General features: G+C 43.6%; 1 protein-coding gene across 7 annotated transcripts in view; it reads left to right on the top strand.

Annotated features, from left to right (window-relative positions):
- The first annotated feature begins 343 nt into the window (after positions 1–343).
- LOC123500960 (inactive hydroxysteroid dehydrogenase-like protein 1) overlaps positions 344–11538 on the top strand; it is a 323618-nt gene continuing 312423 nt past the window's right edge. For 2 of the 7 annotated variants that reach the window (XM_045249509.1, XM_045249510.1), the window contains exon 1: positions 369–852. The gene's annotated coding sequence lies outside the window, so the exon portion shown is untranslated. Of the gene's footprint in view, positions 853–11538 lie in introns of all 7 variants that reach the window. The other 5 variants (XR_006673512.1, XM_045249508.1, XR_006673515.1 and 2 more) reach the window with 4 other exon arrangements.

The following is an 11538-nucleotide window of genomic DNA, read 5'->3' as shown; positions in this document are numbered from 1 at the left end:
ATTTCATGTACGGCACTCTCATAAAGGTGCCACATGCACTACTCATCTTTGGCATTTTAGTGCTTTAAAATTTTAGACTCTGTTGATTCATAAAATATATGAGACTGGTTAAAGATCTCTGGTTTATGGGTCAGGATGTCATGTTCATGTTACTGTAAAAATTTACCCTGACCTGGCCCCTTCTCCTATAAAATCTTTGCCATTTTATAATCTCACTGTTGGGGCCAACCTGTGGTGTCTGTCACAGCTGTCCTCACCACTACCCACTTGAAATGTACCCTGAGAAAGGCATATACTCACAAGCAAAAAATGATAAAACAGTCAACAGTTGTTCGTTAGCGTATTTGCTGATCGTAACAGCTTCGACAAACTCTGCTGGCTGGCTTGAAGTGCCTTCACTTGAATGGATGCTTGGGTGGGAGCGAAGCAACAAGCAATCGCCCTTTCATTCAACTTTCTTGCTTCGAGTTCCGACTTTAGCGATGTCAACATAGACACGTCGGAACTCGGAACTAAGCGACCGTTTGTGTTTTGCCGTTACTCACCTGCTTACTCTCTACTGTCTCGCCGCCAACTTAGGCCTACACAGGCCAACACTGACTGACCTCCTGGGTGGCTGCACAAATACCACTCAGGCTTTCAAGACCCTCAACCTCACCAGGACCTTCCTACAGAAAACAAATCAACTGCACCGCATATATTCTGAACGCCTCACCACCGCATACTGCACCTTTGGGGCACTAGAGGCTGTGACACAGCCTGCACGGCCCCAACAAACCCTCAAGAAGAAGGAAGGAACTCGGAACTGACACCGACGAAATTGTATGATTGATTTCAGCAAAAAACAGAAAGGTAGGATTGATTTATAGGGAACATTTACTGTTTTTGACATAAGACTTTAATTTTACCGCCTGTCTTACAAACACAAGGTTAAGCGTTGTCCGTCAAATGGTAGATATGGTGTATCATGGTCAAAGGGAGCGGTAAGTATCAAGAATAAATAGTGAAAAATTTACTAGAGATCCTTCCTTTACCAAGTATGGTTTTTAAGCTTTATTTATTGATTTCCCATAACTTGCAGTGCCCATTATTCATTGTACTGCTTCCCAGCCCAAAAAGCCCATATTTTCTACAGTTCCCCTTAAGATCGTTGAGAATGAGAGGTAGGCATGAGATGGAGTTGAAACAAAAAAAAAAAAAAAACGTAGCTCGAAAAATATACATTTGGGTAAATTCTTAGTTTAATACAATATCCCTTATCTCTACCATCACCTCCCCAACCCCTCCAACAAGATTGGGGACCTTTGGGAAATCGCGGGTTTTGGGTGGGGGAGACATATATGAATGATATATGGCTTTGAAAAATCCAAGAAAATTTTCCTACATATTTGAAGAATTTCCCTAAATCTAAGAATACTTCCTTAAATCTAGGGAAAGTTCTCCAAATCAAGGAAAATATCCCTAAATGTAGGGAAGTTTTACATAACATAACCTTCCCCCTCTAGGACACTAACCTAACCCTAACATAAACCTACCCTAGCATATTCTTAGTGGGTGGGGTTGTGCCCCCCCCCTGCACCCCACCCTCTAGGACACTATTCTAACTCTAACATAAACCTAACCTAACATTTTTTAGCCGGGGGCCAGCCCCGCACCCTTCCCAGCCAGAACACTAACCTAACCTAACGTATCCTAGCCAAAGGGGCTGCACCCCCTGCACCCCCCTTAGAACACTAACCTAACCCTAACATAAAATTAACCTACCATATCTTTGCTTTGGGGCTGCTTTCCCCCCCCGCCCACACCGGTTCTCTTATAGCTTCACACAATATGTCCTATCTCTATCAATACCCCTCCTCACAATACCTTAATGAAAGGATGAAGGTCCTGGCTGTGGAAGATCCTCTTCTCAATTGTTGTTAAGTTCACTGTCCTCCACAGGGAAAGCAGGAGCGATGATTTCCCAGTAATCAAATTCGCAACCTTTGCAACTAATGTCAATAGTGGCCATGGCTGGATTGCACACACAGATGTCTTTGTGCACCTGTCTGCCCAGCTGTGCCCTGCCATATAGCGAATTCCCATTGGCGCAGCTCGTGGTGTTAAGAGGTGGTGGCACGTCATTGGACAAAAGAACTAGAGACACAATAAGAATCCTATTCAGCAGTTACCCACAAACCCCATCTATAAACAAGTGGAAGTTAGTGTACTGCTCATTTCCGAGTGTGGTGGAGCTCCGTGGCTCGCCGCAGCTTGCTGGGCTTGGAGAAAACTCGCCGAACACCGCACATTCCTGGACCTATTGCAGTGTTATTATTCATTTGCGGCAGGTAGTGTAGGTACTGAAAATTTTGTAATTAGTAAGAACAACAACCTAAGGGTGGCCAAAACCATGAAACTGTAACAGAACCTACATTTGCGACGGAAAAGATGTATACCATCAGTCGACCAACTACAGGTAACTCGATTTACGCGATATATGCGTTTCAAGAGGCATCGCGTATATCAAAATTCGCGTAAAACAAAAATGTAATTCTCATAAGAAATAATAGATAACAGGGGAGATGTGGGATGTGGTCCAAAAAAATTCACACAAAATAATCATCTTATTTGGCTAAATTAAGATGTTTTTATTATTTTACTATTCTAATTACTAGAAGTGTATTTAAAGTAAAGGGAAAAGCAAGAAATAATAAGAGAAAGCAAAAAATAATAAGAGAAAACAACAAGGCAAAGATTTTGTTTTGTTGTTGTACTAATGAAATACTGCAGTATTTCATAAGTAATTCACTATCACTCAGTGCCACGGAGTCAAGGTTATCCTCATGGCATGAGCGTATATGAATACTAAGATATGATATCCATTATAGCAGGCAATAGAGGAGTGGAAACATAAATATTGTGGTGAAAGCAACACGCAAGCTAAAAGGGTCACAAGAAGAAGAAGAAGCGGCCAAGTCGCTGCGAGTCTCTGCCTTGTCTGTGGGCGATGTCATCTCTGCTTTATTTTTTGGTATTCCATGTAAGATTTCACTTTATGCATTACAAAACAATCCTTTCTTGGGGGGGAAGGTTTGTAAAAAGCTAGTAGAAATGTTGTTTTGTGAACATAAATGCATATAAAAGACAGTAACACCACCTTGAGAGGTGGTGTTCCCAGCAACCTGAGAGCAACCTCATTACCATCCCTCCAAGCGTTCATGGATGTCATTTCGCGGCAGGAGGTTGCTCTGACGTTGTTAAAGTTTCTTGGATCCAGCTCCTAGCAGCCAATGAGCACTTTTAGGAGGGCTACCAACCTCCACCTGCCAACAGCAATGAATCTGTGGATGCTATTTTACAAAGGTTGGTATGTGAGTAGGAGGTTGCTATGGAGGTTGTCCATACCAACATAGACAACAACCTGCTTCTTGGATCCGGCCCCGGACCTCCCACCTATCGGCCAGCTGCGGAATTCTCTGGTGCGCAGTTTGAAATTGTGTCTGGCGCTCAGTTTGAAAATGCGGTTGGGCCAAATCGCATATAAGCAAACCGATCGCACAAATTAAATTAATTATAATATTTTTTCGGTCGCATTATAACAAAAACATGTAAATCAAACATGCATAATTTGAGAGTTACCTGTACATTACCCACCAGAAAAAAAAAGTCACATCAGAGATTGACCTTTTATTTACGCGCTTGACTATTGTTGACTCATATTGATGCTTTTGAATATCAATATATTGCGCCAGAAACAGTTAGATTAGGGTTAGGTTAAGTTAGGTCTGTTTTAGGGTAAGGTTAGCTTAGATTAATTTTATTTTGGTTTGGTCAGGGAAGGAAGAGGCAATAGACACCTGCCGAAATTATAATTACTCCCAATGAGGTCTAATAGTACTGGTTCAGGGGGTGCTGTGAACTTTTCATTAAAGCAAGCTGTCATGAACATTTGCCTTTGTATCTCACAACACAATGGAGCAGTCACAGCTTACCCTCTATAGACAATTCTCTACCTTCACACAAAACTACATGAATCTATCTACAGATAGATTCTTGCGTAATTTAGAATTGACAAAAAAACAGACTCCTATATTATCCTTGGAGTCTCCTGATTATGCTTCTATTTAACTTCTTTAAGGAATGGCATTTAAGTGGGCCTTTTTCCATCAGTTTATTTACTTGTCCTTGGTCGGTGTTCCCTCTTACATAGAAACAAAATGATGAAATTTGTAATTTCTGAAAAAATAATAATAAATAAGTAAATATAAGAAGGCAATCAACCATATTTGGCAAAGGAATGTGCACTTGTAAATTTTTACCCTGTCTCTCTCACCGACACACACACACACAAAAAAAAAAAGAGTATCCACTGGAAGGTAGACATCTTTTTAAAACACTTTTCTTCAATACACTTTCCTTCACAAATTACCCACTTATAATTAATGTTAGTAAGTTTGCTTAAACATGAATATTACTGCAAGTTATGTTAGATGTTAGTTTAGGTTAGGTATAGTTAGAATGTACCAGTGGTTGTATATGCATAGAACATAGAAATCTCTCCATTTAGAAAATAAAACCCTAAATCTATGGATTTTTCTGAAATATAGAAAATTTTTCTGATGGTCATGAAAACTCATTTTGTGATCTAGGTTTCAAAATATAGCCAGTGCATTCCTTATAACTTAATGTCAAACTGACGCCTTTACAGATATTTACCAAAAAATCCTATATACTGGTATATACAATTTATGTACAGGGAGTCCTCGGGTTACGACGGTCTCGACTTACGACGTTTCGTGGTTACGAACGCGCCCATAAAAACATAAAAAATAATATTAGGCGTCATTCCGTCTTACGTGGTTTAGTGTTGTAAGCGACGTAAACAAACACGAACTAGTTTCGGGCGCACGGTGGAAGAATACGCTTTGTTGTGGTTGTAGGGCGAGGAAGACGGCGTCTCAAGTCTCTGTACATACACCATTTTGGTTGTTTGCACCGTTTCTCTCTCTCTCTCTTGGTTATGACTCCCAAGCGTAAGGGAGACTCTTCTGATGGTAGTGCATCAAAGAAGAGAAAGGCCATCACCATGGAAGTTAAAGTGGACATTATAAAGAGATCACAAAAGGGAGAAACACCAACAAACATTGGCCAGTCGCTTGGCCTTAGTCGTTCCATTGTGGCTACCATCATCAAAGATAAAGAGTGCATTATGGAACATGTGAAAGGATCTGCTCCTATGAAAGTGACAGTGATAACCAAGCAGCGTAGTGGTCTAATTATTGAGATGGAAAGATTATTGGTGCTTTGGTTGGAAGAACAAAATCAACGGCGTATTCCAGTGAGCCTTATGGTGATTCAGGAGAAGGCGAAAAGATTGTTTGAGGCACTGAAAGAAGAAAAAGGGGAAGGAAGTGAAAGTGAAGAGTTTGTGGCTAGTAGGGGTTGGTTTATGCGATTTAAGGCTCGGTCCAATTACCATAACCTTAAAGTGCAAGGTGAAGCTGCTGGTAGTGATGAGAAAGCAGCAAGTGAATTTCCTAAAGCGTTGGCTGAGATAATTAAGGAGGTGGGTTATTCTGCTCATCAAGATGCCTTGAAGAACATTGCTGATTCCTGGGAGGAGGTTAAGCAAACAAACATGAATGGTTTTTGGAAAAAACTGTGTCCTCAATTTGTGGGTGATTTCCATGGGTTTGAGGACACAGTTCAGCATGTTATTAAGAATGTTGTTGCCCTGAGTAAGGAAACTGATTTGGAGATGGAGGTTGATGATGTTACAGAGCTGCTGGAATCTCATGGAAAGGAGTTATCTGCTGAGGACCTGATACAACTGGAGAAGCAGATCATAGAGGAAGAAGAAGAAGCACCCATCCCAGAGCCTAGGGCTTTCACAAGGCAGGGCTTGGCAAGAGGTTTTGCTGAGATGCATCAAGCGTTGGCAACTTTGAGGCTATGGATCCCAACTTTGAAAGATTCACTAAGGTTTCCAGAGGCATCATGGATTTGATGCAATGTTACAAGGAGATCTTGGATGAGAAGTTGCTCTCTGTTCAGACTAACCTGGAGCAGTATTTTAAGAAGGTAAAGAGGCCTGCAACAGATCCTGTACCCTCTACCTAAGCTGCCTCTACTACTCCAGACTCACCTGCCCCAGAATCTCCAGCACCTTCTGAATGTTCTGCCTCACCTCCAGGCTCACCTGCCCCAGTTTCTCCAGCACCTGGAGGTTCTGCCTCACCTCCAGACTCACCTGCTCAAGCATCTCCAGCACCTGAAGATTCTGCCTCTCTTCATTCACCAGCCCCAGTATCTCCAGCACCTTCTGCAGCTTCCTTTACACAATAAGCCTGTCTCTCCCTCCCTTGCAATGCCTCCTTCCAGTGTGCAAGCCAACCAAAGGAATAAAGGTAAGATTTTTTTTTTTTTTTTATTTTTCGACTTACGCTGAAATTCGGGTTACGACGCATGTCAGGAACGGATCAACATCGTAACCCGAGGACTCCCTGTACAAATTAAATTTTTCAGTAAATTTCACCTCCTATATACAAAAAAAATCTTAGTTTGGAGTCACAGCCTTTATGTCTCTATAATCTTCCTCAGAGATACTAATCTAACCTAACCTAATGCCCCAAGGATATTAACCTAAGCTGGACTCAGGGATACTAATATAACCTAACTCAACCCAACAATTAAATTGACATGCTGTAACTGCAGTATATACCACTTCTTTGTGTCCAAAACTCCAAACTAAGTGAATTAACATCCTTCACTGCTAGACATGATGAGAGTGATTGGGATCTGCATCATGGTGCACAATTAGCCTTCACCTACAGATAGAACACCATTTGATTTGCTGATATTTTTCTCTTAATATCTTATTGGTGGTTGGAGAATGGCGGGATAAGGAAAGACGTGGGGACGTGTCTGTTCCTTTACTCAGTAAGCAGCTGACTGACTCCTAGATGGCGGAGGCGGAGCCAGCGATACAACACAGGGAAAACATATCGTACTGCATCAACATCCAACATCCCCCCCATAAGATACATTGGTGTATAACGATGGATCAGAAACAAACAAAAAACGAGAAACATCCCTGTACAAAACAAAGGCAATACACTTCTGTACAGAAACAGAAAAGGGGGGAAAGTACACACTGTCCGAACAAAATGTATGTGTGTATGTGTGTGTGTGTGTGTGTTGTTATGTTCACCGGTTAAATGGGTAAGACTGGCATCGGAGAGCCGGTGAACAATAACAATAAAAAAAAAAAACACTGCAGGTTCAACTGGTGAGGATATGGAAAGGGGGCACTTAAGAAGCTATTTAACCCCTTCGCGCTGGATGTTAAAAAAGCCCGCCTGTATGATATATGGGTGGTAGTGCCGCGCGCCCGAGCACGGGAAACTCGTGCAAGCTTGTCATACTTGTCGTCTTTGTGTATTATGCTGCTATTTTTTAGTCACTATATCGCCTTCGAAGAGGAAAGTGGACGCTTCTCTCTTCAGAGAAAAAGAGAGAGAGAGAGAGAGAGAGAGAGAGAGAGAGAGAGAGAGTGTGACATTTGCTAATATTTTAGACACAAGCGGACGCATGTAGCTTATCTTCGAGAGGAAAAGGGGAGGAGGGAAGGAGAGGAAACGAAGGGAGGAGAGAGAGAGAGAGAGAGAGATTAGAAAATTTTTGTTTTGTATTTGTGTGTGTGTGTGTGTGTGTGTGTGTGTGTGCCACGAATGTTACAAGGCGGGACGATGTAACTTATCTTTTGAGAGGGAGAGGGGGAGGGAGGAAAGGGAGATGGGGAGGTAGGGAATGGAGAGAGAGAGAGAGAGAGAGAGATGGGAACTGTCTATGCCATTGGGTAATTTTAGACACAAGGCAGAGACAAGGATGGTGGGAGGAGCACTAGGATTTCAAGGACAGCATACGGCGTGTGTAGTTGGTATCCCACACACTATACGGGACAACTGAACTGAAGAAAGCTCAGAAAAGAAATATGACGTCTACGTAGGCGTCACTGTATATGCTACTGGGGCTTCATGACGCCTACATAGGTGTCACCGTATTGAAGGGGTTAATAACCCAATAACAATGAAACTGACATACACATATAGATATAACATGAAACACATGAAACTGACATACACATATATATATAACACAGAAATAAATAAAACAATAAAGAACCCAACTTAATACCTAACAATAATACTAATCCTATATGGAGGCAATGTGGAAAAAATGGGACGAGGGGAAGTAATACTTATGAGGTGTCGCAGTGGTGAAGTGCTGGGTGATGTGAATCCCACGGTAGTCCAAGAGGCGGTGTGTTCACTGGTTGAGGCCTTGAGCTCCACTGACTTCCGGAAATCAGGGAGCTCGCTTAACACTTCCACTTGAGTTGAATGGGGCCACGTGAATCCAACTACGGGATAGTAGCGGGGCTTCATGAGACGGTGATGTGGAAGGTTCATGAGACGGTGACGTGGAGGGTTCATGAGACGATGACGTGGAAGGGGAGGTGGAGAGGTGGCGAATGAGGTAGCAAGCGGAGGAGGTGAGGGTAGTGGAGTATGTTACGGGCGGGCAGTAACATTTCCTCCCCCCTAAGACCTCCGTAATGAGCTCATGAAGGAGGTGAGACGGGAGATCTTGATAAGGCGTCAGCGATGATGTTGTCCACCCCCTTGATATGGTGGACTTCCCAGTTGAAAGGTTGAGTTAACAAGGCCCACCTAAGTATGCATTGGTTTCGGTTCTTCATGGCATGAAGGAAGGCCAAAGGATTGTGATCGGTGAAGACCTTCGTAGTTTGAGGGCCAGGATGAAGGTAGCACTCAAAATATTGGAGCGCCAGGACGAGTGCCAGAGCCTCCTTCTTGATGGTGGAGTAGTTGAGTTGGTGTTACTTCAGCTTGGTGGAGTGATAGGCGATGGGATGGAGGATGCCGCTTGTGGGGTCCGCTTGTAGGAGGACAGCACCCACTCCAACTCCACTCGCGTCCACTTGTAGATGGAAGGCGCGGGAGTGATTTGGCGTCCAGACCACTGGCTCCAAGGAGAGGAATGCCTTAAGATGTTGGAAGGCTTCGTCGCAGGTCGGGGTCCAGTGGAAGGGGACGGAAGTGCTGATAAGGTCCGTCAGGGGGGCGGCCAGGGTGGAGAAGTTCCTACAGAATCGTCTGTAGAAACCAGCCATCCCCAAGAACCTCATGAGAACTGTCCTGTTGGTAGGGACAGGGAAGCCAAGGATGGCCTCCCCGTTTGCTCTCTTGGGGCGAACCTTGCCGTTCCCCACCACATGTCCCAGGTAGACCACCGTAGACTTCCCGAAGGTGGACTTGGCTAGGTTGATTGTAAGACCGGCTTCATGCAACCGACCCATCAGCTTCCAGAGATGGGTCAGATGTGTCACCCAGTCGTCCGAAGTCACCACCAGGTCGTCCAGATAGGCAGATGTTCCCTCCAAGTCCTGGGTGATGTAATTTATAGCCCTCTGGAAGGTGGCGGAAGCATTAGACAAGCCCGAAGGGGGTGATGAAGGCGGATATTATTCGGGCCTCGTCTGAGAGGGGAATCTGGTAGTAACCTTTAAGTAAATCTATGGTGGTTACAAATTTGGCTACTCCTATGCTGTCTATAAGGTCCTCTATCAATGGCAATGGGTAGGAGTCTGGTACCGTCACTTTATTTAATTTCCTGTAGTCGGTGCAAAATCGACTACTACCATCTGGCTTAGATGTTAACAGGCAGGAGAAGCCCAGGGGATATACTAGGTTCTGCAAGGTGATGACAGAGCAGATAGTCTACCTCTTTTTTCATCAAGTCTCTTTTAATGGGTGAAATGCGATAGGCTGGTTGTCTTATAGGCTTGATGTCATTAGATATTAATGTTATATCATGTTGGATAGTAGTACAAAGTCCTGGAAGGTCACCTGTGATTTCTGAAAAGTCTAGCAATAACTTTTTAAGATCAGACTGTTGTGAAGGTGTTAAGGAAAGAAAAACCTCATCAAGGTTGGACATGATTTGGCTGTTTGAGGGGCGTCCTTTAGGTGACGAGAAGAGGAATTCGATGTCGGACTCTTCCTTGGGGGGGCACAGGACCAAACTCCTTCCCTACCAGACATACAGGTACAGTGCGAGACAAGTCGTCCTCTGGTTCTCTGGAGTGGTAAGGTTTCATTAGATTGATATGAACTAGTTGGGAATCCTTACAACGGTCAGGAGTGTGGACCACATAGTTTAACCCCTTCGTGCCGGATGTTAAAAAAGCCCGCCTGTATGATATACTGTGGTAGTGCCTGGAGTGGAAAAAGTGCAAGCTTGTTATACTTGTCGTCTTTGTGTATTATGCTGCTATTTTTAGTCATTATATTTGAAGAGGAAAGTGGACGCTTCTCTCTTGGAGAGAGAGAGAGAGAGAGAGAGAGAGAGTGACATTTGCTAATATTTTAGACACAAGCGGACGCATGTAGCTTATCTTTCGAGAGGAAGATGGGAGGAGGGAAGGAGAGGAAATGAAGGGAGAGAGAGAGAGAGAGATTAGAAAATTTGTTGTTTTGTATTTGTGTAATTCACTGTTTGATCTGCTGCAGTCTCTGACGAGACAGCCAGATGTTACCCTACGGAACAAGCTCAGAGCTCATTATTTGATCTTGGGATAGGTCTGAGACCAGGCACACCACACACAGGGACAACAAGGTCACAACTCCTCGATTTACATCCCACCTACTCACTGCTGGGTGAACAGGGCTACACGTGAAAGGAGACACCCAAATATCTCCAGGGAATTGAACCCGGTCATCTGGCTTGTGAAGCCAGCTCTAACCACTGAGCTATCGGGCCGTGTGTGTGTGTGTGTGTGTGTGTGTGTGTGTGTGTGTGTGTGTGTGTGTGTGTGTGTGTGTGTGTGTGTGTGTTTACGAATGTTACAAGGCGATGCATGTAACTTATCTTCGAGAGGAGAGGGGAAAGGAAAGGGAGATGAGGAGGAGGAATGAGAGAGAGAGAGAGAGAGAGAGAGAGAGAGAAAGGGAGAGAGATGGGAACAGTCTATGCCATTGGGTAATTTTAGACACAAGGCAGGACGCATGTAGCTTATCTTTAGTGATTGGTTGAGACAAGGATGGTGGGAGGAGCACTAGGATTTCAAGGACAGCATACAGCGTGTGTAGTTGGTATCCAACACACTATACGAGACAACTGAACTGAAGAAAGCTCAGAAAAGAAATATGACGTCTACTTAGGCATCACCGTATTTGCTACTGGGGCTTCATGACGCCCACATAGGCGTCACCGTAGTGAAGGGGTTAATGGACTTAGTTTTTGAGCCACAACATAAGGTCCCATGAACTTACTGTGAAGAGTATTGCCTGGAGTGGGGAGAAAACGTAAAACCTTGTCTCCTGGTTTGAAACTTCTCATGACAGATTTAGGAAGAGAATTTTGTTGCATTTTAGTTTGAGATTTGAGGAAGTTTGATTTAGCAAAAGATCTGACTTCACTGATTTTATTCTTAAGGTTACTGATGTAGTCAGACACACTGGGGCTTGAAGG

The sequence above is a fragment of the Portunus trituberculatus genome, unplaced genomic scaffold (genome assembly GCF_017591435.1).
Source record: "Portunus trituberculatus isolate SZX2019 unplaced genomic scaffold, ASM1759143v1 PGA_scaffold_522__18_contigs__length_968829, whole genome shotgun sequence".
Taxonomy (NCBI): Eukaryota; Metazoa; Arthropoda; class Malacostraca; order Decapoda; family Portunidae; genus Portunus; species Portunus trituberculatus.
The sequence above is the reverse complement of the archived record's forward strand: the minus strand, read 5'-3'. Positions and strand labels throughout refer to the sequence as shown.